Genomic DNA, 25253 nt, shown 5'->3' with positions numbered 1-25253 from the left:
GGTGATTCTGCACAGAACCAACTTTCAAGTTTGGTTCCTGAGATAAAACGTTTGCCCTACTAATGCAGCACTTACCTGACACCCTTAAAACCATTCGAACTACACAGTCAGAATAAAGTTTAGCCATCCAAGCTTTACTGTCCAATAATGAGCTAAGATGAAATGTACCACTTGGTGGAAATATCGGTTGTTTACTTTTTGGTCATTGGACTGTATTTATTTCAAGCAGGCAGTGTTTGGTATCTGGACACCCATCTACCCTTGGAATATTCATGTAATACTCACATCACCTGGGCCAGTGAGATGTTTAGACGTCTTGAAGTCTTGGAGCTCGCTATTGGGGCGTTGTTGCTATGTTGTAGAGGAAAACAGGCTGCTCGTTGTCATGCTGGCCCGAGGCCTCCTGGGACATTGAGCCAAGGCGGCGGTAAGATCACTTTACGGAGGAATATGTTTAAGCATGAGCCGTCGCGGCCTTTTGACGCCACGCTGAAACAACATCTCGTCACGCACGTAGCTTGTGCAAAATATGCTGCTGTATTATTTATTACTTGGTGCTGTCAACTGTGTCATATACATAACACAAACATCACAATTCAGCAAGTCGTGTGTGTGTGTGTGATTGTGTGTGTGTGTGCGTTCGTGCATGTGTGTGAGGTGGGAGGGGGCGAAAGTCATTAACTGTCAAACGCATCATTTCCTCTTTTTAACTTTGCTCGCCAAATAAAGCAAACAAAGGAAAGTTTCCTTTTTCTGATTAAATGCCATCAACTAATTTCATTTAAAAAAGTCTTCCATTGTGCATGAGTGGAACATAAAATGACGTGAACAAAAAGACTTTCCATGTATTACATAAACAGACATTTTAAATTAGATTTCTCAGACATTAGTCAGACTAAATCTCAAAGAAATTTCATCAGTGGAGAACAAAGTATATCTGTATATTTATATACAGATATATGATAGATGATAGTGCAACAAACAACATATTATAAAATAATAAACAACTAATATGCAATATGATACACAAAACAAATAAGCTAAAATATCAAATGTAACGTGTCGTGTAGTGTATATACAATAATTTATTTGAGGAATAAACAAGCATGAATTTCTTTATGCAACTTAGTTCTATTAAAAGTGCTGCTCCTTGGCTGAGGTTAAAAAAGGCCTCCATGAATAAACGCTCCGATTGGCAAAGAGTCGACGGTGTTTCTATTCTTGATGAAAACATTATGCCAGCTACTGATGAAGCAGCTGTGTTGGCTAATGCCATTCACCAAGGGAACATTAGCATCAGCTCCAGATAAACACACAGTATTATGACTAAAACAACCATCCCAACAACAAACACAGGGGTGGCCCTCAGCGGGAATCCCCGGCCCCTCACCTGCATCCCCCTTCTGTTCATCTTAATCCGACCTTACAACTCCAATGTTCCTGACACGGGGAAAAAAAAGGCCTTGCGGGTGTTTCCACCAAAACACTTAAAACGACCCCTGTCACTTTACCTCTTTTGCTTTTATTCCGCCAAGATAAAGTCTTCAGTGCCTCGAGGGACGTACGCTACAATGGAGCCCACACATGAAAGAGAGCGCCGTTCCGACAGGTGAAAAAAAGAAGAGCAAACATGACCTGGCAGGGAGTTTTTCCACGAGGGAGCGAAACAAAAGGCCCCGCAGCAACACCCATCACGCCTTGCCACCCTCCAATCGCCGCAGTCCTGCCTGCATCTGTTCCCTTGTGCAGACGAACATGCAAGATTGGATAGGCAGGGTGTGTCTCCTCACCAAGGAAACATGTGGGCAGGGTACACTCGGGGTGGAAGGTGCCATGGAAAACAGGTGCTGTGCCATCTGGGTCATCCTCAGCTGATGAAACAGATCTTGAAAACAGAAAATGCACTATCTAGAGCTGCTGCAGAAATTCAAATCGTACAGGTTTCTGGTCCAATCAGAGTTCAGCCTCAGTTGCCATGTCAATTTAATCTGCCCGGAGCTTTTAGAATCCATAATGCTGGATGATGCAATAAATTTCAGTCCTCTGAGTGGTTGGTCAAAATAAGTTAATTGTCAAAAGGCAGCAATCATGAATTAAATAACATGCATCTCTGATGTGCACAATATAGTTCATTTAAATTTTATATATGTTTTCTCACGTTTTAAGATAAAATGTGATGTCATCTCGCTTTTTGTAAGTTTGTAATGCTTTCTATATTTGCAATGTATTTGCGTGTAGTCTTTGTTTGACATGCCTGACTGCTGGACCTAAAGGTCAGCATGAATACGTTTAAACATATTGAAAAAATAGGTCACACTTTCCAGCCTTCTTTTCCATACCCTTGCCGGGATACTTGCCGGAGTGATATTCCACTGTTACGGATCAGGGATCGGGAGAAAACATTATCCTTTCTTCCTTTTAAAATTTACTGGTGTGTTCCACCCTCACAATCAGCTGTGATGTCATACTACTGTATTTACTGCACGTAGCTGACATCACTATCGCCAAGGAAAATTACTGAACCGAGCTGTTCACCGGGTGGAAATGAGAGCAGCCAACAGGAATTGTAAGTAGCTGATGTCAGCCATCCAAAGTAAAGATAAGAGATGTACATTACTTAAAGCTTAGAACTCATGACCTGTTTTTAGATTCCCAGTATGAATTTTTGACACTAAGCATCTTAATACAGACTCCTTCACGTTCACTTTTCTGGCTGCCAGGTCAAGAAAAGAAAAAGGGAAAAAAAGATTGCTAAGTTCAGGAGAAGGCTAAACAAGGCAGTGGCTGTCATAAGCTATCAAACTCTAATAAGGCATAACCCGGTGGTGGGTGGGCGAGGGAAGCCGCTGTTTTCCTGCTATTTCCATTTATAGACTGCACCAATGAGCCCCCTGGGAGATTGCTTGCCATGACTCATGTCTCCAGTGCTTCTGGTCCAGACTGCACCCCCACCTCTTCATCATCCCTAAGCACCACTGCCTTTTCTTGCCCTGCAACACAGTCCTAGTTTATCTTACCTTGCTTTTTGTTTGGTCTACACTTGTGTGCCAGGGCACTTCATTCATGCACAATAAAGTATTTTTTAAGCCTCCACGTAGATGAGGAAATCGAGCAGGAAGTGAATGGGAGGAGTGAAGAGCAAAGGTCACATGATGATGAAAGCATTGTGTGCGCTGAATCACTCCTGTGTAAATAGTAGCTAGAATACAGACGCCGGCCATTTCTCAGAATTGTTGTTGTGGTGCAACGTCAACATGGGGCGGGGCGGGGATGTGAGAGAGCTGGGGGTAGGGAAGGGGGGTTGTCTCTGTCTGCTTTTTTTTAAGCCTGCAGGCTTCATCACGTGGTGAGTCTGTCCTCGTCCTCATCCTCCCCCTCCCTCCCCTTGGTTTTATTCCAGTCACGGCAACCACCCCCCACCCCCTTTCTGCTCACCCTCATCCCGCCCCTCTGTGCTCTGTCAGGTCACCCGCCTTGTTTGTTCAGATGGAACACAAGAGGAAATGAAAGCAATAAGTCTACTGTTAACCCGTTCGTGGGACTGCGCCGTGTTTTCTTATGCTCTTTCACCTTATTGTTTCTTTGCTTTGATGATCATTTAATACCAAGATATTGGGTCACATTTGTGCTTCTCTAACACGGTGAAAAAAATAATAGTCTGAAAGCAGGTTTTGAATAAAAATCCAGGCCAATCTCAGCATGCTCCGCACTAGAAAATGTGTGTGTGTGTGTTGTGTGTGTGTATCTGTGTGTGTGTGAGAGAGAGCGAGAGCGCTCACTCGTTTATCCTTCAGTCTGCCACGTTTTTACTTGGTTACTATGCAACCATATGAGAACAACATGCACACCACAGTAGCTGAATCGCCATTTTGGATTAAAGCTCTCTGCAATAATAATAAACAGCCTCTGGCACCGACACGTTGTTTTCCAGCAGCTTGCTGGTGCCAGAATTGAGAATGAACTGCAAGAGCATTTAGTGCAGTGGAAAAGCATCAGACGTCCAAACCCACATACCTTCGCCACTTTGAAGGGCCTGTAATCCCTCAGCAGCTCACTGGCTCCCAGAAACACAGCAGTCCCAGACGCCGCCAAAGACATTATTGCACAGTTATTGCATTGCCTTCGTATGAACTGGAGTATACGCCGCTCACTGTGTTGAAATGAGTCTCTCAGGGGACAGAAATGTAATTGCATGAGTTGGAAATTGTTCCTTTTTTTTTAAAAACCACAACTTGGCAACAATCGTTTTTTTGTGTGTTTGCTGGAAGCCCATCCATGTCTTCACATGGGGAAGATTAGAAAAAAAAACAGCTGCATTGGATTTTTACTGTGCTGGAGGAGGAATGGCTCATGCTTATTTTGAAGAGGCTCCAAAGATTATTTGGTGGGATTTGAGAAGAGCTCAAGTGAACTTTACCCTCTCTCAGAGGAAGGGAAGGGAAACAGAGACGCTGCTGCTGCCAGAGTTATTTGAGGCTCAGTTCAATTTAGAATGAAGCAAGCCACTGCGGTCACATTAGCATGGTGCACATCGCTCATTTATTCAGGTGTTTCATCTCAAGCCGCCGCTTACTTTCCTCCAATCAACTTCTCTGTAAAAAGCGCATGTGAGAGGAGCTTGTGCAAACTGTCCAGGCGCCCTTTTCTTTTCTGCTGAGTTGCCACTCTATGAGTGCTTTGCTCTGTTAGCGTGACATGTCATCATCATGGCCTCCATGACCACGAGGTCTGCTTTCTTGGAAACCTCTTGACTATTTTTCCTGGCAGTGAGCCATATCAAACAGAATGGTGAAAGAGTGTGTGTTGTAATTGAATCCAATGAGCAGGATAAACACGGCAAGGAGAGCAAGGAGCCATGGGAGTTCTCGGGCCCCTCAGGCGCTGCTCCACCCACACCGAGTGTTTATGGGTCCCACACGCTGCTGCCACCTCCTCTACACGTGTACTGCAATGTACACAGAGTGAACAAGTCACACCGTGTTACGCTGTCATACACTCACGACATGAGTTCAGTTGAAGTACTTGGAATAAGACACATATTCCATTATGCTCGTAACCCATGTTTTCATTTTTTTATTATCACTTTTACTAATATTTGACATTGCTAACTTTTTTTTTAAATCAGCACGACTGTGCTGTAGTTCAACAGAAAAAGCATTGTTCCTTTGACCTCGTAAATGTTCTGGTTGAATGGACAAAAATTCCCACTGATACAAACTAAAATTTAAGTAATCTCTTCCCAGAAAAGTGGAGGCTGATGCAATTACAAAATTACAAAAGGGGAGGTAGTTTGTTGCAACAATCAGTCTCAAGAAACAGTCAAGCTGCATAAGTCTGTTAAACACCACACACCATAAATGAAAATATTAACCCCCCCCCCCCCCCCGCAACACTTATAATTTCCATTTCTTCAATACTTCAATACATATATTTTCAAAAGGATTTTGGATCATAGTATCAATAGCTTTGTGTTTCTCAGCTGCATATAATGTGATCATTTGCTCAAATAATATGTATAATATGGAAAATCTTAGCATAATATGTATTTAACAGTCATATGAGCGAGAATAAAATTGACAAATTTGCTAGTTTCACTTGCGAGGGATTTGGAACCAGATAAAAAACTAAATCTCTTCAATGCCGCCAATTAAAAATCCTATTTCCATTCATTTATTCCATTAAAATGTCATCGCTTTCATTGTAATTCTCATCACTGCTCACCCCCTATGGCACCACTGATATTTTCTTGATTCAAATGATCAAATATGTTCGCAAGGCTTCCAACTAATGAACATGAATGCAATGTTTAATAAAAAGTACTGCTTTATTTTTGTGCACTTACTTTTTGCAAATTTGAAGACCAGCCACCAAAAATGTAAATGTAGTCCCTAGTTCATGTCAAGAGCATCAATTAGAGAAAAAATCTTGTGGTCTTGGTGGATAGAAAAGGTGGGTTCAGAGGTCTGGGAAAGACAGGGGGTCATTTAAGTAATCTATAGCCATATGCATGATGCCATTTGGCCCTGGGCTATATCCAGGCTGGACCTCAGTCTCTGTGATCAATCGTCCTGGCCTATTTTGACGTGGCAAGCATGACAGGCAGATTGTGATGAGGGAGCCAAGACTGATTGCAGGTCCGGGTCAGGCCAGGCATGACACAGGCCCAGAAAACAAGAGTGCGCTATGGACCGCCCTGGCTAAGACCCGAGGGACCCCAGGCCCCTGCAGGGCCTCTGGACACTTCCTGCCTCTGCCATTCTACCGACAAATCCAATCCCTGATCAAAGGCTATAAAGAAAAAAGGGAAGAGAAGACAGGGAGTGAAAAGGGTGAGGGTGATTGACATGCATGTTGGTGGGGAGTGGGGGACAAACCCCTCTTTATCTGACAGCTGCTCAGGCCCGGGCACCTGTGTGCCTGCTGCCTCCTAGGCACGCCAAGCTCCACCCAAGTGCTGCCAGTGCCAGACCCCCCATGAAAGGTTACCATGGCAACACCCCCGGCTCCTAGCTAGAAATAAACAACCTTTCAACCCCATCCAAGAAGGGTAGACGATCCGTGGTCAGGCTAATGTTGCACTGGCACTGCTGCTGACATATATCTTTTTTTATCTCCTCTGGCTAGTTGCCCATTTCATTTGTACGTGTACACTATCTGTTGTGTGGATGTGTATTTCAGAAAATTGGAGGAGTGCAATTTGTAAAGGCAAAAGAGATAACATACATGCACGAGGCATGAGGCAGTACACACATCGGACATGACCTCTGCTGTAGAGCAATTACACACAGCAGATTAAAAATCAGCTATCACTGAACAGATGTCCCCGCTCTTTCTCTCAGTGAAAATGCGTGTGTGTGTGTGTCTGTGTGTGTGTCAGGGGCATCTTATTACCCCTCACCTTTGGATTGGATATGTCCTCTCTGTTTAGAATCCACACACGGAGAGTAGAAGACAGGGCTTGTGGTTCTAAGCGGAACTGACATCCCATTCATTTGAGCTGGTCAGGGTCTAGTGTCTACCGTCTTAGCTTACAAGGCTGATAGCACTCGCAAATGAGACTGGCATGGCTCCAGCAAAGACCACTGCAGTGGATCGCTTCACCAAGCTGCACGGCTCAGCCTGCACCAAATCCTCAGGAGCATATTAATGTTGGACAAAAACGTGCTGCACATTTATACACGGGGTGTCCTGATGCTTTTCACAACTGCTGTTGTGAGGCAAAAGCTTTGTAAGACGGATGCGGTAAAAACGTCTTTGTTCTCGCATCTCGTTGTCATGGCTGGCCACTTACCGAGCGGCAGTGATGCTGCAGGATGGGGAGGCAGTTGCCATGGTAAACACGCTCAGAGCAGAAGGGATGCTTTGTGTGGGTGACACAATTGTCTTCATTCATTTTCTTGTCAGCAACAGACAGACACTCACGTAGTCACGAAAATAGAATTATTTACAGTGGGTGAGCATGACAAACATACTTACCTTGTCTCACTGGATGGATGCGTCGCACACCTAAAAGACGCACTCATTCATCATTATGAGTTTGCCCAATTTCAAGATGCCCTTTCATTTGAAACTGTTACTCTTTAACGGCCATGACGGCTTTGATGCTGGTCGTGGTTGTTTTTTTTTGTGCAGGTGAATGATTGATACTGGAGGGTCGCTGGTAAACGTACAACATGGAGGAACGAGGTGCGGCTTTTGATAAATGAGTCGGTGACGAAACAAGGCCATGACGGGAAGCTATTTCTGTTACGCACCTCGAGGGACAAAACCTGTAACATATTTATATGTATGGAAATGCAGTTCAAAGCGTTTCCTAGCACTCTGACTTTATTCACGTAGTCCTTTACAGATCTGCAATTGCTGTATAATCTGCCTTCGTGCATAGCTTGATCTGCATAGTCCATTAATATTCCAATCAGGTCCTCGATCAGATAAAGGGGGAGAGACAGACTCCCCTTTATCTCTCCACACGCCAGCTGTGCAGAGCTGCGAAACATCCACACGCGCTGTAAACGAAGCGCCGCAGACATATTCATTGATTCGTACATGCGGGCAAACTTATATAAGTCTGCAGGCAGCCGGCTACATCAATATTTTATTACATTCATCCCGCATGATTTAAAATGTGCACAAGGCTCTCACTCTCTCTCTCCTTCTGCACACTTTTGGAAAACAGAACATGTGGGGAGGAAGTGAACGCCTGCAGCTATCACCTCCTGCACTCAGGTGCTTGTTGATATGCTGTTGGCACCCTCAACAGGCCCCGCTTTCATAGCCCACTCATCCCCCCTCCTCCGTCATCACGCAGCGCCTCATTTTCTTTGAGCGTTTCTGCCACTCACGCCGCACAGCACCCTTGTTTAAAAGCAGCAATGAAGCGGTAGTTCTCGCTCCATTCCTGAGGGCTTTGCTTGCTCGCAGCCCCTCTGAAGCGAATACTGTAGCAAGATGAGCACAGAATGGACAATGAAATCTGGAAGCCTCAGATAGAGAAACATTTGCAGTCCCGGTGACACACTCGAGGTCATTTAAATGTTGTTGCTGTTGTTTACATGGAGGGCTGCATGAGAGCATCCGGCTCCGGGGGGGCACTAAGCCATGGTAATTACATGCTACTCGTCACACTTGCTGTGGCTCTCCATGCTGACCGTGGTTTGCAAAAAGGAGAACAGCTTGTGTGTTATCTCCAAAATGATTCACACATCAGTTCACATGGGCTCGGCACTTCCTGGGCACAGACTTACTTCATGCTCATGAAATTGCGTAGGGCAACATTTACATATGGGAACCATATTCGGTTGTACAGTATTTCTGTGTTGTTGTTTTTTAAGCTGATTTGAACAGTTGCGTAAATAAAATGGGTAAATTGGCCAAGGTCCTGAACAATACTATCTTGTTACCTTGGTTCTCAGGAAGCGACAAAATCCACTTTACGCAGTGCCCTGAAGCTCGGCAATGTGCTAAACGCGCCATGTCACTGCCTCAAGGTCATCATTTGATCATCAGAAATATAGCAGACAATTACAAAAGAATCACGTTAATGCAGAAACAAAAAAACAATTTATGCGGAAGGACAAGTGGGCTGGGCTGTGAAGTGATTCATCGGGCACACTCATCAACAGCTCTGTCTCCTTATTCGTGAACAATGAAAATGCTGATGAGAGCGGCATTATGGGGAATTTATATTTTGCTGTCTAAACGTCTTTCATGCTCGAGACAAAGCGCTTTGCATTTCAAAGAGTATTGTTGTTATTAGGATTGTGTATGTACACTGTGTTTGCAATTAGCAAATGCTAATTGTGACGCTTTGGCAAAATTACAAAGCTGTCTTCCATTTGATTATTTTGTCATTGTTATCATCTTTTGTCCCTATTTAATGTTTAGTGCATCATCTCATAACTCACCTATAAAGGTGGATATGAATTCTAGTCACACACCATGCTGGCGATGAAGACTCCATATGAATAGGATTCATTGTATTTTTATGGAGGAATCACATTTCAAAGCAGGCTCCCATCTCTCAGTTGCCATGGAAACAATCTAACAGAGTTAGTGAATGGATGGGTAGGCAGAGTGGCTAATGGAGAGAAAATGTAAGCGCTCTACGCCTAAAATTCAACATCTAAAAATTAATATACCACCAGTAAATCATTTGACTTAGGAACACGCTATTAAATTAAGTGGAAGTCGATGATGTCATTGATATTTTTTCAGCATAGTACAACGGAAAATCCAGACATTTTTTGTGTCGTAAACTGGTTTCACGTAATAACCGAGCACCTAAAGTGTTCTGGATGTAATGAGGTGGGAAATATTGCAATCTAACACAAAATGTTCATCATGCCATGTTGCACTTTTTATTCTAATATGTCTTCTGATGCTTTGCTGGCCACTAAAGGCTATTTATTGTGCCATTCTGAGCCCTGCAGCATTTAGCAGAGTGGCAGGGAGACGGTTAAATCTTGTGGGTGGAAAACGAGATTGTCTGTGTGCAGCCGGTGTGATTGAGACGTCCTTGTGTTAGGAACACATACTCCACCCCCACCCTGCCTTGAGACAGGGCACGGTTGTGGCTAGTAACCATGGTGACAGCCGGTCTTACCTGCTTAAAAGGGGAAAGAGGGCAGCTCGTGACTTTGCGCTTGGGTTACTCGCCACGTCGGATAGAGAGAGGTGGGGGGGAGGGGATCTCACACAAAGGCCGTAGTGTTTTCTGAAAGTCCATTCATTCCTCAAACAACCACATGAGCAAGCAGGATCAATAGTTGCCTGATTAGAGTCACTGGATATTATTACTTGCCTTCCAAAATTGCTTTTTTTATGACCCCTTGGTCTGTCTCATTTATAAATACACATGCGTAAAGAGTCATTTCCCAGTTCCACACAGCATGAATAACCTATATCCCTGTGACACACATTTACCTCTGCCTCATTCTGCAACCACACAGCGAACACAATAGACGGTGCTTTCCCCTGACATCACCTTTGATTAATTGTAAGCATGCAAACCACCATCAGACATCAGACAAAATGTCTATAACCTCCATAGCTCAAGTTTACTCTCATTAGGCTTGTCAATTTATGACTTATCTTTTGGTAGAGTCGCAGTACAGTGCATAGCATCTTGTCCTAGTGTGACATCAAGAGTCCCTTGAGTCTTTATTTACACACTGACTTAATATCGGATGGCTGATTTACACAGAGAAGTAATTAATTTTTGACGATGATATGCCGTTTGTTTGACAATAGCAATTACATCTTAATGAGGCGAAAGCTTAAGTCTATGCAGATGGAGCACTAAATTCTTTTTAAGCCTCAGTAAAAGCCAATAATGACAGTCTACACCTTCTTCTCTTGCGTCGTTTTCAATTCAGTCACTTGATGTCTGAGTGTGCCCAATAACTAAAGCATTTTTTCAAGAGCAATGTTTACATTCTGCAGACCCAAAACATTTTTGTTTGCAAGATTTATTTTTATTTTTTTCTGTGACTAGAGCATAGTGAAGACAACATTCAAACTGTACATTTGCCCCCTGTTGAGCAGCTGTGCAAATGGCCCCTCGTCTCCCCTAGGAACAGGCCGACACATTCCAGAGACGCATCAATGGGATTCGTTGTTGTGATGGAGAGAGGCTGGCAGTGGCCAGATTTGGAAAGTCTGTTGCTATGGCGACCGCTGGAAGGGCCAAGAGCAGCTTTAGCCAGTCAGCTGATGTCCTTTGGGTAAATCCTTTCAAACATGATTTGCTTAGGCTACCTCTATATTTATTTATTTCCCTTTCAGTGCAGGAAGAGTCACCCACGCTGCTCTCATAAAGAGCATGCGCCATTTTGAAAGGGCAAGTGAGGTCATATGTCTTGAGATGCATCACAACATTAAGAATTTGATTAGATTTTTATTTTTCCCAAACAAGCACAATAAAAAACAACATAGAGAGAAAAAGGGGGGAAAAAATGACACACTATTTTAAAAAGCAAGTTGGAGAATGCAGCAAAACGTAACAATTCCAGTCCCTTTCACATAACGTCAATAAAATCATGAAAAGGAGAACCACAACATTCATGCTAGACAGACATCTAACTTCATCCATCACATTCCAATGATGCCTGCAAAGCGGCTAACCCATGCGATAATAATAATATGTGACTGACATGACTTGGTTACGTGTGCAATGACTAGATACAAATTGCATGACACTTAGTTGGGATTCAACTGAATCATTTTTATAGAATCATTCCGAATACCTTTTGTTTATATTCTGTTGGTATTTCGAATTTTGGAGGGAAAAGTGAACCAACACTCGTGAGTTGAAGTTCTATACCCCACTTCCTTGTAAAGAGGCCCTTTGTTCCCAAGATGACTTTTTGCTGTGGGTTAAGCTCCACATTAAGCAGGTCACATGTTACCTGTCTGTGGATCAGGCCAGTGTGAACTATGGTCTGTCACTGTGACCTGTTTGAGCAGCTTTTTGTCCTAAACAGAGATTGCAACAGTTCGTATACGTGTGCAGTTTATGGAGCCAGACAAACAGTAAGGGGACGGTCATGTAGTGTGGTCAAGTTACTGTTTCCCCGTTGCTGCTTTGTGCAAGTTAGTTATTCACCACGTGGTCTGACCTCACCACTATTGAGATGGGACTGATTTAATGCACTCTTTGCTGTTTTTTTTTTTTCCATCTTTAGAAAGTCATTTTTGGAATACCTATCACTGTTTGCGCTCACGTCATGTGTATGCAGTGGTAAAGTACAAAAATCCTGTTGAGCTTGTTTGAATGTTTGAGTAATAGTGCATGTGATGTTCATTTGCATGGCGCCTGTGAAACTCGGGTCAGTATTGGTGCCGTGGATAATCTGCCAGCGTCACTGTTTACTCTGTAAACATGCAGGGGGAATAGGTGTGTCTTCGTGGTTTTAGTTAAAATTGAAGGTTAATGGTGTCATCACAATATGATGCAATTGCCTCTGGATATTTTAAGAGCTATTTAATTTATTTCTAATCAAATACCTCAAAGAAATTTGAACTGGAGCAGGTAAAAGTTCAACTAGGTAGCGTGCTTTATGTGCATTTATCAACTAATCCGGCTTACCTTACGTTGCTCTACTGCTAGTCGTGGGAAAGAATGCGCTTCCTCTACTGAACTTTTTGCCTTTTGTGTGTCCCAGGGCTTTGTATGTTGAGGTGTCGCTGCTTCTCGTGACAGTCACGCCTCCTATGTGTCACCTGATGATTGTGTCGATACTGTAATGGGAAAAGACTCCAAACAAACTGGAACTAGATGACCTCATTTGCTTGGGGAGCAAAACCGCAGTGGTTTCACTTTACAGTCATCATTGTGCTCCGAAACGATAATTAGTGTGAATGGCATTTCAAATGACCTTGCGGTAACTTCACATTGTTTAAAAATAGCAGAAGAAACAAGAGCACCCAGGGTGCACAGAAATCAATTAAGGGCTGTCAACAAAACTGGGTTAAAAAAAATCTATGTGCACATTTAGCCTGAGCTGCCCCGAGTACGACGTAATCTTCTTGATTTTCACAAGATAAGTCTTGTGGAAATCAGTTAAGTAGTTTTTGTGTAATCCTGCACACAAACAAACAGATTACACATGAACAAACTAGAATGGCACTAGGAATACAGACCTACAAAGCTGGAAAAAAAAAATCCTGAACATGACGCTGTGATTTGTTTGAAAAATGACATCAGCTCAAGCTTTCCCCCTCCGGATTTACATTGCGTTTCAAAATAAGATTCAAAAGTCACACACCGGAAGCGTTTTTACGTAAGCTCCATCTGGTAATGCTGACCACTCGGTTGAGGTTTGGTCGGCCTCTGCCGCATTTGGGCCCATTTAAAGTAATGTTACTCAACCATAGGCAGCTGCTTTCCATTTAGTGGCATTTTTCTTGTCTCCCCAACGGCAACAGCACCCGCTTCTCCCCCACGTTCTTCCCCCTCCAACCACCACTATCCCTTCTTTCTTCACGTCAATCCTTGGCAGGCAAGTTTACACTCTGATTTTCAAAGCCACCCTGTTCTCCGTCAAATGTTGCGTGGCAACATCAAACGCTCCGCCGGACAGAGCCTGCCTGGGATTCCAGCGTGGTGGGCGGATAATTGGAGGCAGGCCTCAGCGGATCTGGCAGATGTGTGATGAGTTTTTACTGGGGTGTGTGTGTTGTGTGTGTGTGTGTTACTTACGCTTTTTTTGGTGGGGAGTTTGTAGGGGTGGGAAGCAGGTTTAGAGGGAAAACACAAGGGTTTTCTTTGTTGTTGTCCCCTGATCCCTCCCTAAAGCTGGCCACAGGAGTGTTTTGTTGGCCCTGTGGCCAAGTCAGGGCCGACTGTGGCTGTAAACATCGCATGCAGTCACGATATCTGGACCCGCCATGTGGAATTTGATGTCTAAGGTCTGAGTCACAAAGACTTTTCGTTGCCGACTAAATCGAGTCTGCCTATTTTATTTTATTTTTTTGCATTTGTTGCCCTTTTCTGTTACTTTAGAAAGAAGCTTTCTGCTCTTCTTACTTGTCTTGGGGTTGACCGCAGGTTTTGATGGAGGTCTGTGCGGTTGCTGTCAAACATACAGTGATTACAAAAACTTTTAGGAATTGCCCCGGATGCCCTATACCCTCCCCCCACTACAAACGCAGGAATGCTACATTCTTAGTTTTCCTGTCCATCCATCATTGAGCAAGCATAACAGCGACCTAGACCGGTTCCTCCCAAGATGAGGGTGGGCTTGCATTGAGTGCAGAGGCAGTGGGGGTCTTGGGCTCAGGAAATTGTTTGACAGAGAGGGAAATGGACAAAGGAAAAGAAAAAAAGACATCCAGACAGTTCCAGGAAAAAAATAGAATTAAACACAGCCCTCCCATGTTTTTGTTAGCATCCCTCAGGCACATGCAGACAGTATTAAGTTAATTTTTTTTTTTTACACGCAGGAAGGCAGTGCAGATGTTCCTGAGAGCTGGCTTGCATTTTCCCTGTTTTCCTTCAGCTCGTCTGTTCCCAACTCTTCAATGTTGCCAAGGTGCTCCCTTACTCGGCGCTGCCGCTTTTGTTTTTCCTATAAGAGCGAGTGCTCCAACAGGAGGGTCATCTCCAGGCCAGCTCCAAATGAGAAATAGTTGGCCGGGTGCCCTGGCGGCCGCTCAAATCCGCCCTTTTGAAAAGATTACTGTGCTGCTGCCGCCGCCTCCCGTGGGCCATGCCAGATCTGCTGAGGGGAGAGGAATGTGCAGGAGGAGGGAGGGAGCCACAAAGTAGGGGGGCACATTTCATTCGACCTCTTTCCGAAAGTTTTTCTCATTACTTTTCTTCTCTCTTTCCGCCACGCATTTTTCAATTTGAGGCTGCACACGGCAGACCGTAGGACGATTACAAAATAAAATCCAACTGGGGTTTTCCACTCTGTTTTGACAGAGTCTTCCTGGGCTGCTTGCCTCCTCGAATTGTCCTAGGCCTGCTTGTTTTTGTTTCTTAGGGACTGGTGATGAATGATGGATTGGTCGAGTTAAAGCCTGGGGTTGGGCTGCCGCAGGCTATCTCTGCTGAGCTGCTTTGCCTGATAGGCTGCTAACTAGGGAGACTCCAAAGCAGGAGCAATAAAGTTGATTTGTGGGGGCATTGCGAAAAGCCCCAGACGCTTAGGAGAGGTGTGCGTGTCTCCTTTGGCCTGTCACGATCAATACTACCCCACCACCACCGGGCCTCACTGTCTCCACCGTTTTCCCTCTTAAATAATGTATCACACACGTACACAAATAGGCTCCAGTCCCTCCCATTCACAGCAGGCGTGATTACCATTAGCCATGGCCATGCGCTAACAATGAAATGCAGACTCTGCATACTCCAACACTAGTCTTTACCCACAACCAGCGCCGCCAGTGGTAATGCCTGACCTAATTGAAAAATCTCACATTGAATTTTTCTGGCTCGGATTACACACTCGCCTAGTTTCAGATGGGATTAACCTCAGAGAAGAACTATATTTAGCAGAACACTGAAGATAAAAGGCATTGCATGAGCTACGGTTGACGTTCATGAAAGCTCACCCTGAGGGGACATGTGTTGTATTTATGAAAAATGGTTGCCACAGTGTGTGTGGAATGGTATGTCAACAAGGTGTTGCACAAAAGAAAACAGCTTTTGTGTATTATAGTTTTCTGTTTTGCAAACATGTTCCTGCTCAGATATCATTAACCGCCGATTGCTATGGAGCGATGAGGCCTTGGTGGGTGGTCTTTATCCGAGAGTCAGGAAACAGAACCAGACCCATAAACACTCCACTTACCGCAGAGGAAGCCCCCGTGAGTGCCGACCCCACCCAATGTGTCTGTAAACATGCGCTTTTTCCCAAAATGAATGACAAAGATAAAAACGGAAACCTCAGGCAAATTTCAGCCTCTTGCAGCTTTTATGAGAGCAGCTGACGCACAGACGGCCAAATTGTGGAGAAAACAACAAAGCGGCTCGTTCGGTTTAATTTGTTCCAGGAAACATCGGCGTGCATGCAGGCAGAGGGGCGCTATCAGTGAATGTGCTCCACGCTGACACTAGAAGAATGGCGGCATGTGTTCCTGAGTCACATCGTCTGCTTAGCAACAACCACGCCGGAGAGAGTGGGATGCAGCGATGTGATTGGGGGAGACAAGGACCCTCAGGACATCAAGCGCTAATTGCAAAGCTGTTTTCGCCTCCATTTTACAAACATTCACTTGGCCAGAAAAAGGCTTGCGTAACAAGGTTTTACACCCGGACTCCTCCTCTTCCGCTTGTCATTTTATTTCCATCTTTCATGCACATCCTCTTCCTAGCAACGCCATCTAGTCTTCTCTGTGATACAGCCAGAAGTGAACAATTAAAAGAGTCAGATCATTTTAAATTCCATATGAAAAACCACACTGGAAATCAAGGCAAATTCATGTTGTTAAATTGCAATGCCGTTATCTTACTAGCTTTGATTCAGACTCATTGTTTATTAGTATTATTTTTTATTTCAGTGTGGCTTTAATATTCCTCTGAATGTTTTGGTTGTGCAGATATCTGTCAGTGCTCAGACGCGGCTGATAGAAAGCTTTTTTGAGCTTTCATATTCAGATATACAAAGCACTCCACACCCACACATAATTGTACAATGAGAGAAAACAAAAAGGAAACTTGTTGGCATCAGTAACTGGCAAACACATACAGACCAACTGTTACTTTTTATTTGCTTGTCTTCCAGGGCAACAATTACACACAGACACACACATGCACAAGGTTTTAACTGTTTGTCACGGTCAAGCAAATCTTGTCTGCAATACTTAACTATCATACAGGGAGAGATTGGTGATCTCATCGTATAAACATGTGAGTGAACAAATATTTGTTGCTACCGGGCCAAATGTGTTTTGTGTGTGTGGGGATATCTTCGCGTGGGCTGCGACATGAGTGAGAATCAGACATATTATTGTGACTATTGTGTGACTTTTTGTTCAGCCAAGTTTCCACACTAACACTAAGGGAAACAAAGAGAACTTATGTAATGTCAGTGTTACTCAACTCTGATTACAGTCTGTCATGTGAACACCAGGAAAAGGATGGCACTGTGTGCCAAGGTTTGAGTAGGGAACATCTGCTTTTGCGCAAAACTACTAATTTATTTCCTGCAGTCTCATTGATACAGAAAACTATCCATGTATGGCAAATGTGATTATATTTTTTTCCATTCACTTTGTGCATGCATGCATGTATGTTCTTCTGTGTGCTTATCATCTGTACACACTTGTAATGTGCTCTTAATATTCAGATGACTAGAGCTGACATCCACGATCAATCTCAAGTTGACGCCCAATGCACTGAGTATGTTCTGATGTTTCGTGTGCCTGCTTAGCCAGGGTTGAAGGGAGGATAGTCCAGAAATAGAAGCGTTTCATGAAAACATCAAAATGGGGAATCATTCTACTGTAAAGGCTAGTTTCATAATCGCCCCGGAGAAACTGAGGCTTGTCTGTTCCATTTGAGCTCCCTTTTGCACCAATTCACTTCTGCAGCTCAAATGTATTTAATCTAATGTCAGTTCTGAGTATTCATGCCCTCTTATCCGAGTCTTTTTCCATGTCAGGTCACGTTTGTGATTAACAAAGAAAACCAAATCTGTGAACAAGGTGTGGTTCTATCGGGATCATCGACAAAATTTCACGTCAACATTTTTTTTTCTTTTTTATAAATCACTTCATCTGAGTCAGTCTATTTCAGATGATTTTGTATGTGTCACTCATGATCAATGCAAGTCTTGACAGGACAGAGTATGTTTGTATCAAAAACAGACAGCACAATCAACTTCACTTTGTTTTTGATATGATTTATATTTACTTGTTTTTTGATTGATTTCAGTGTGTAGGTTTCCAAGGTGCCCCCTTGTATGATCCTGTATTCCCAGGATCCTATGCTGCCATAGGGGTTTTGTGGTCTGTTCTTCCGAGGATCCTATATCCCCCCAATAGTCCAATGCTCAGATGATGACACACTATCATGCAGGTTTCATGCTTCCATTCTCCTGTGCTTCCCCAATCCTATGGCCCATGTTGAGAGTCTAGTTTCAATGATATTTTATCCTAAAGATCTTTGCTCAGACTGTCATTCACTTTCAGCTTCTTTTGTTCCCTGATTCTTGTTCTACCAAGCAAGGCAGTATTTCCCAAGGTCCCATTGGGAGGTTCTATGATCCACAGTTCCTCTTTTCACATGCAAGGCTGTCTCTATACCGTATGTTCTCAAAGTAGTATTTTCACAGGCTGTAAGGCATTAGCTAATGGAATCACGTTCATGCCCAAATGTGATGGATGGTTTAGAGTTGTTATGCCTCCAGCAAGGCTAAAAATACAAACAAATAAGGACATCACAGCAATAAGGTCTCAGGGTACTATGAAAACTGTTCACAATGCAGTTTTATGATATGAGTACTTCCATATAGACGATGTCTCATAGGAATGACTAAACACGATGGCACATACTGAGCTTAGTTCCCCAAGTGCAACATTTAATCACATATTTCAGTACATAAAAGAACAACTGCTTTTGACGCTCAACATTTTACACATGACGTTATTATTGCAGAGCCGGTCAGCAAATTACACCAGAATGTCTCTTCTGAGCCAACATGATGTCCTTTTCACAATATACACATCATGAATAAGTAAACTGACCAACGCCTCCATCCTCAACATCAGCTCCACATCTTAAGCACAAAATGTGCACCGATGTACAGGGTATACTGTGACGACATAAACGCAACCCTCGGGAAGTATTGACATTTATTATTCGGGATTAAACCCAACAGTGTCGTACCTGAACACGTTCAGTGAACGAAATTTCATGAACTCGTTCATATTTTGGACGAAACGTGAGATTTTTGTGGATGCACTTTCAAACTAAACGCTTTCTGGTTCTTTGGGCAAACAAGTTAAGAAAAAAAATACTAAAACAAAAAGTTAGCGCAAATATAATGTTACTTTAAAGGTTTTGCACATTTAATCCTTTATTTGTAAATCCTTTATTTCCAAACATAGTTTGGCACCAACGGCAGATAGTTTGTGTTTGCATATTCTGGACCACGGTCACGTTTTTGTTTCAATTCATTAAAGAAAAAGACATTTCAATCCATTTACTTTTGTGAACTGAACTTTGAATTAGCTTGTGTAGAAAATGAACTCTCCCAACGCTGAAACCCAATAAGCATTTAAAAGAAATCCGTTGATTGGATTCATTCATAATGCCAAATCCAGACCTGTCTCCACCCACCACTTACCCAAACAACCTGCCAAATCAGGCCAACCTTTTCCAGAGCACTGAATCAATGCATTTTCCAATCAATAGTCTTATTCGAGGCACAGCTGAGTGGTGAACAAAGCAGATTAGCTATGTCTCCTCAGCATGTCTCTTCAGGTTGAAGCGTACCTCACAAAAGGTCACTCATCACAAGGTCAGTGTGTCTATGTGGACCTGCTGTTTGTTGTCTCCTTGGTCCATTTGATTAATAGATTCATACTCTGGGACGCATTGATCAGTACCACCCACTTGCTTGGATCGATCAGGAACCTCATTGATTTTTAGTAATGCTTAACTCTCATATGGAATCATGTTTGCATCACTGCTGCTTTCCCGGTACGTAGTTGAAGAACCACATGCTAAAGACACGGACAAAAATGCACCCCTCAACAAACCAGTATTATACTAACAATGTCATTTTACGTTTACTCATACGTATGTTCTCAAGTATTGAAACATACAATAGTTGAGTTGGGTTTCGTTGGGGAATTTTCTAGTATTCCAAAGATTGCCCTCTAAAGGCTTAAGGTTCACTGAGTTCAGTGTGTGACTATTTGTGTAGTGTGAATCAAGCACAGTCATGTTTTCCAAAGCTACAACATGCCTGTAGGGTCACAGCTCGGGGTCACTTTTGTTGCTATTTTACACCCAAGCATGTCTGACAACTTGCCAAAAGACACTCAGGACTCTGTGAGTTCACAGAGGGAATGAATGAGGTGTATTCATGCCCTAAGGCTCCTTCAATTTGGCTACCTGGGTTCCTATAAATCTTTTCAGCTAGTCATGTGCTTACACTGATTAACAAGACTGTTCGCTAGAGAGTACATAGGATTACCTAACTGATCATTTCCAACCATCAAATGCAGCAAAGACTGTGTAAGCAAGGAGAGGGATAACTGATGGTGGACAGTCACGGGAAAAGGACAAGATAAATAAGTGGGCTCCATGTGAAATCAGAGATGACTGTGTTTACTTGGGAGGGGGAGGTGGAGGAGGGTGGAGACCTTGCCATGTGAGACTCCCTAGCTTAAAAGATGAATGGGTTTCTTTCGACATGTCCAGAGAGAGATATAGGCCTCCACCACATGAATGGAAGGCTCTCTATGCTATAGTCTGCACTGAAAACCAGCACTAATAAGAGGAGTACTGTTCCGGTTAGTTTTGCACAAAGACCACCTATGCCCGTGAGGCCCCTGATGAGTTGAAGGCGGGAGTGGAGTCGAGGCCAGGGGACTACGTGATGACTAAGAGTCTGTGAACGACACTGTACTCGACTGTGTGATTAATGGATGCAGCCAGCATCTTCACAGATTGGCCTTCACCCTGCACGCTGAGCTCATCAACCCCCACACCCTCGTCTTCCATTACGGCGTGCAGCAGCCGGGATGTATTCTAAAAACAAGACGCATACTTTAGCATACAGACGATTCCCTTAAGTAACTTTAACTGTCATTTGGGTATCGTTTTTACCGAGCCTGCAGACAGAGGGTATCGATCCTAACGCTTATGCCTTGTATGCTGGCTCAGGGTTTATTTGCAGCTGCCGTTACTGGAAATGAATCCCTTGTGCAATCTGGATTCAGCTGATCCAATTAAACCCTGTGAATAATTGATCTGACTGTGAAACTCAGCCCTGTCACATGGGCGCGATGACATCATCATTTAAGGTTGAAAATGGACTCCTGTGCAGCTGTATTGCCTCGGGTTGTTTGCTACACAATCGCTTCACTGTATCTGATTACCTACCGCCTGTGAAGGACAAAAAGTAGAGCATGAGGACAGAAGGGGCGGTGACCTCGGCGTTATCGTGCTCAGCGAGACTGTACAAAGACAACGGACACACTGATAGCACTCATGAGATAGTCACATGGTGGTCTCTACTACCCTAAAACCTCCAAAGTAAAGAGCAATAAAATATTTTCATGCGGTTGTAACATTTATTTCCAAGCTTCTCTAGGAAAACTTAATTCCACCTTCCTGGTTGTTAGTTGACTCTCTTTCATGGTTAAGGGACTGGTGCTGCATTGTGTGGTACAAAGGCAATCCTTCATGTGAACCAGATGGACTCAGCGTGGGTTGGTTATCTCCCTGGCCATGAAATAAGGTGCAAATAGGAGCCATCTTTGACCCTGGCCTTGGAGGAAGCTCAGATTGTAATATCTAATGAAAGCCCTCCAGAGACGTCTACTCATGCCGCTCGCCACCTTTTCATCCTGATCTGCACCACAAATAAGAACAGGAGGCTGTTGAACATCGAACATCTTGTGTGAATTAGAGTCGAAGCCTTGGGCAGGGACGGACGGGGGAGGGTGCTCTAGATGTCTCCTCGCTTTCTCACGAAGGAAGGAAAGGGTGTGGGCTCCTCTGCCTTCTGCTGAGTCTCATTCTGCAAACATTTTGCTGCGTTGCCACTCCAGATTTGCTCATGATGAACTCACTGGTCTGATGAAATCGGCTGTTGTCCACCACGTGGACCAACAGTCATCATGTGTCACTGTGCAATCTCCCGTTTCGTAAGTGGTGTCATGGCTCCCGGCCTGTGGAAAGCCTTTGAACTCATCACTTGAGTGTGACTCAGTGTGTCCACATGCAGCTTTGCCTTACAGGCCTTGTCTCTGCACGAAATGCCCAATCCTTCAGATAAATCCAATAGATCCAACCCCCAATAGATCTGAAACTGAATCGCAAACAAGGTTAGTGCTAGCCAGACAATGGCCTTAAGTCCGGGCATGAAACCATTAATTTATCTACATAACAACAACAGAAAAATCTGGACGAATTAGTCAACATATATTTTGGTTGTCTTCATTGCAACAACTTTACAAGAGCTGAAAAATTAACAGCTAGTCTACAAACTGTCTTTTGGCCGCAGTGTCAAGTGCTGGAACATAAAGATAAAATTAATTTGCCCTTTGTGGTATGGCTGGGCATCAGCAAAAAAAAAAAGACATGCCCATACATTTCTTCATGAAATGGGTCCTTGGAGCTTGGTGCTGGAAATGAGGGGATCCTGTCAGTTAATTAGACAAGGGCGGTGATGTCTCCGTCCGTCTTTTCTTTCACCCGCACTGATGCCTGGAAATTTTTCAAAACGCAGAAGGCTTGCAACTAAAAGAGACCACAGAGAGCCGAGCCTTTCAAGGGGAATGAAATCTTTTGAGCAACAACACTGACATACCTCGACCTCCCTGGGAAGGTTATGTGGTGTTGCTATGGCAACACGGGACACCAGAAGTATGTTAAAAAGATAGCCTGAAGGGGTTGGAGGTGGGCGCGTCTAAACTGAAACTATGGCAGTGGAATTCTGTGGGTGAGTGAGGATGCATGTTGAATATTAATATTCTGTTTAAATTAAGTCAGAGTATGCACGCCACCATCTTCTCCTCCACTCTGATGCTGCATACCCATTAACATTTGTAAAAGCCCAATATGCACCATGACACATCCGGCTCTGTGGATAAGGAGGGTATTTTTAGACATGTACTCATTAGTGCTGAGAGATCATTTGTAATGAAGGACAAGGGGGGAAAGGAGGCCAATATCCTCGTGAAAGATGGCGTCAATATTCAAATACCAGATGAGTGAATGAGTGTAAAGAGGTATTGGAAAGAGTAGGGTGAGATGTTAGGAGCAGGCCAATCAAAGAGTTTAAGGGGAGCGACGCAATAAATTTGTAAGGGACAAGGTCACATGAATTATACAGCACATTATGCATGCTTTAAAAGCTTCCTGTTCCGCTTTTATAATAACAATATGACATATATGGTTGATTATGCGCGCTGCAGTCATGCCACATCAGAGAACTATTTTCCCTTGGTAGAGGTCAGACCTGTTGTTGCTACTACTAATTCATATCTCACTTTAAGAATGACAAACGCAGCTACCATTCACAATAACGCATATAATCAGTTAATGGAGTCTTCAAATGATATACTACAGTATAACCGGGCAGCCATCACGTTTCCTTTTACGGTCATACGTGTTTGCACTTAATAATAGAATTCTGATTAAATTTGCTACATGAGGTAAAGTACTATGGTTGTTGTCCAGGTAGATTGGACATGTTGCCACTGTTTGACAGTGAGGACACCAATACAAAAGGATAGTAGGCGCCCTTGCCCTTGTCATCCAAGAGGCTTATGTTGTTGGGCAACATGATACAACAGTGCCCCCGAGAGGTCGTAGAAAGTGTGCAGTACTGTGCCCTGCTGTTTAAGGACTACGTATGTAGTATTCGCAATACTGATGTGTGTGGAGTGATACTGATTTAAATTGGTGCCACCCACTTTGCCCACGGACAAACACAACCAACCTGCAGTTTCTGAATGGTTTTCTGCAGTATTGCAGGAGTTCAAAAGGGGTTGTGGTCATAATGAAGTGGGCAGTTTGAATGAAATGATTTGATGCAAGAGCATATAGACTTACTATTTTTTATGCCATTAGGTACACAACAATAAAATTATTTTTAATGCAGGAGGAGCTGCATCAACTGTTCTTAGTATACACTTATGATATTCGATACTAAACTTGAATATAATCAAAATGTGAATTGAAAATAAGATTTATATCATAAGATTATGTAGTAAGAATTATAATTAGAACAATACGATGGTATCCAAAGATCAGACAACAAAACCCTCTCCTGCCTCCAATCCCTACTCAGTTATTGTTTTTTCAATGACTGAACGTGAACGTTTATGCTTCCATAACAAACGGACCTTAAAGTTTCAAATCACATTTGACCGGGTTGGCCAAAAGTTGAGGATAAATCCCACATGCCCAGAAAGGTTTAACGGCCCCGAGACACGACACACAGCTTGATATCAGCGAGCGTGCTTGTTTTTAGTGGCTCTGGGAGGCCGAGTGGAGCCAAGTTGAACGCGAACGATTTGGAGCAGTATCCAGAAGGGGTGGGCGTGCACGTGGCTGGAAAGGCAGCGCAGATAAAACAAACCCCAAAGAGTTCTTGGCAGCTGAATAAAACAGGCCCAAAGGATGTCTGTCATAGCATGGTGTCCAAGCTTTTCTATCTGTCCCTGGCTTTGTTCACAGCCTGGTTTTGCCACCGCTTTCATCTCATTCCCTGATGCTCCCTCCCGTAGGTGGCTGTGTCATTTCTACTGACAAAAGGAGGAAAACATGAATCCACAAAATAAATGTACATTGCTGTCACTGTATTTCATCTTTAATTCAATAACATATCTAATGAGTGTGACAGCATCCATGATTCGTATGTGCACCCTTGTTAAGAGTACTTGGGTTAGTTGGGATTGGCGTGTGTGTGTGTGTGTGAGTTAGTTAGTTAGTTAGTTAGTTAGTTAGTTAGTTAGTTAGTTAGTTAGTTAGTTAGTTAGTTAGTTAGTTTGTTTTGCAAAAAAGAGCTTTTAGATGCTTCTGACACACTGTCATCTCCCCTGCTGCTCCCATATGAACTCCTGAACTCCAGATGGAGCAGACTGGCTTACTTATTAAAGATTTACCAGATGAGTCTGGTGTTGTACCCTTGACCTTCCATACAGCGACTGCACAAAGAGAGTGGGTGTTTGAGGCAATGTGAAGGGGCAGGAAGTTGAATAACGACTTTGCTGGGTTTGCCACTTGACAGCACTGGCAGGCTGTCAGCAGAGAGAATGCAATATCATTTGTAGTAAATTACAGGCCTTGTAAGTCAAGTTCGCACTGACAGATCCCTCAGCCGTCTCAAAGAAGACAATTCTACCGTGAAGACTGCACGCAGACACATTCTTTCACGCTTTTGAGGTCATTACAACATCAGTAAAAGTACTTCAAGTATATAGATTACAATTTAGTAATCTGATTCAAGAACATGGAAGTTTAATAATAAGATTTGGTTCTTATTCTAATGAAGGCCAAGAGTACACCAAAATTTCAGTCTTGAGAGAAATAGTATGTAATTGCAGTCACCAGAGAATGATTATCT

At 43.4% G+C, this 25253-nt stretch overlaps 2 long non-coding RNA genes across 2 annotated transcripts; both read right to left on the bottom strand.

Annotated features, from left to right (window-relative positions):
* Positions 1–1067: 1067 nt before the first annotated feature.
* Positions 1068–4159, bottom strand: LOC148393398 (uncharacterized). The gene is made up of 2 exons (XR_015860602.1): positions 4015–4159; positions 1068–1885 (listed from the first exon to the last, which is right to left on the bottom strand). It is a non-coding gene; the product is annotated as an uncharacterized LOC148393398 (long non-coding RNA).
* Positions 4160–10951: 6792 nt separating this feature from the next.
* On the bottom strand, positions 10952–13128 carry LOC148393397 (uncharacterized). The gene is made up of 2 exons (XR_015860405.1): positions 12587–13128; positions 10952–11973 (listed from the first exon to the last, which is right to left on the bottom strand). It is a non-coding gene; the product is annotated as an uncharacterized LOC148393397 (long non-coding RNA).
* Between the last annotated feature and the right edge of the window lie 12125 nt (positions 13129–25253).

This window comes from Syngnathus floridae, chromosome 9 (assembly GCF_059516105.1).
Source record: "Syngnathus floridae isolate MCC-2025c chromosome 9, RoL_Sflo_1.0, whole genome shotgun sequence".
In the NCBI taxonomy this organism is placed as follows: domain Eukaryota; kingdom Metazoa; phylum Chordata; class Actinopteri; order Syngnathiformes; family Syngnathidae; genus Syngnathus; species Syngnathus floridae.
Note: the sequence above shows the minus strand (reverse complement) of the source record. Positions and strands in the feature narration are given on the sequence as shown.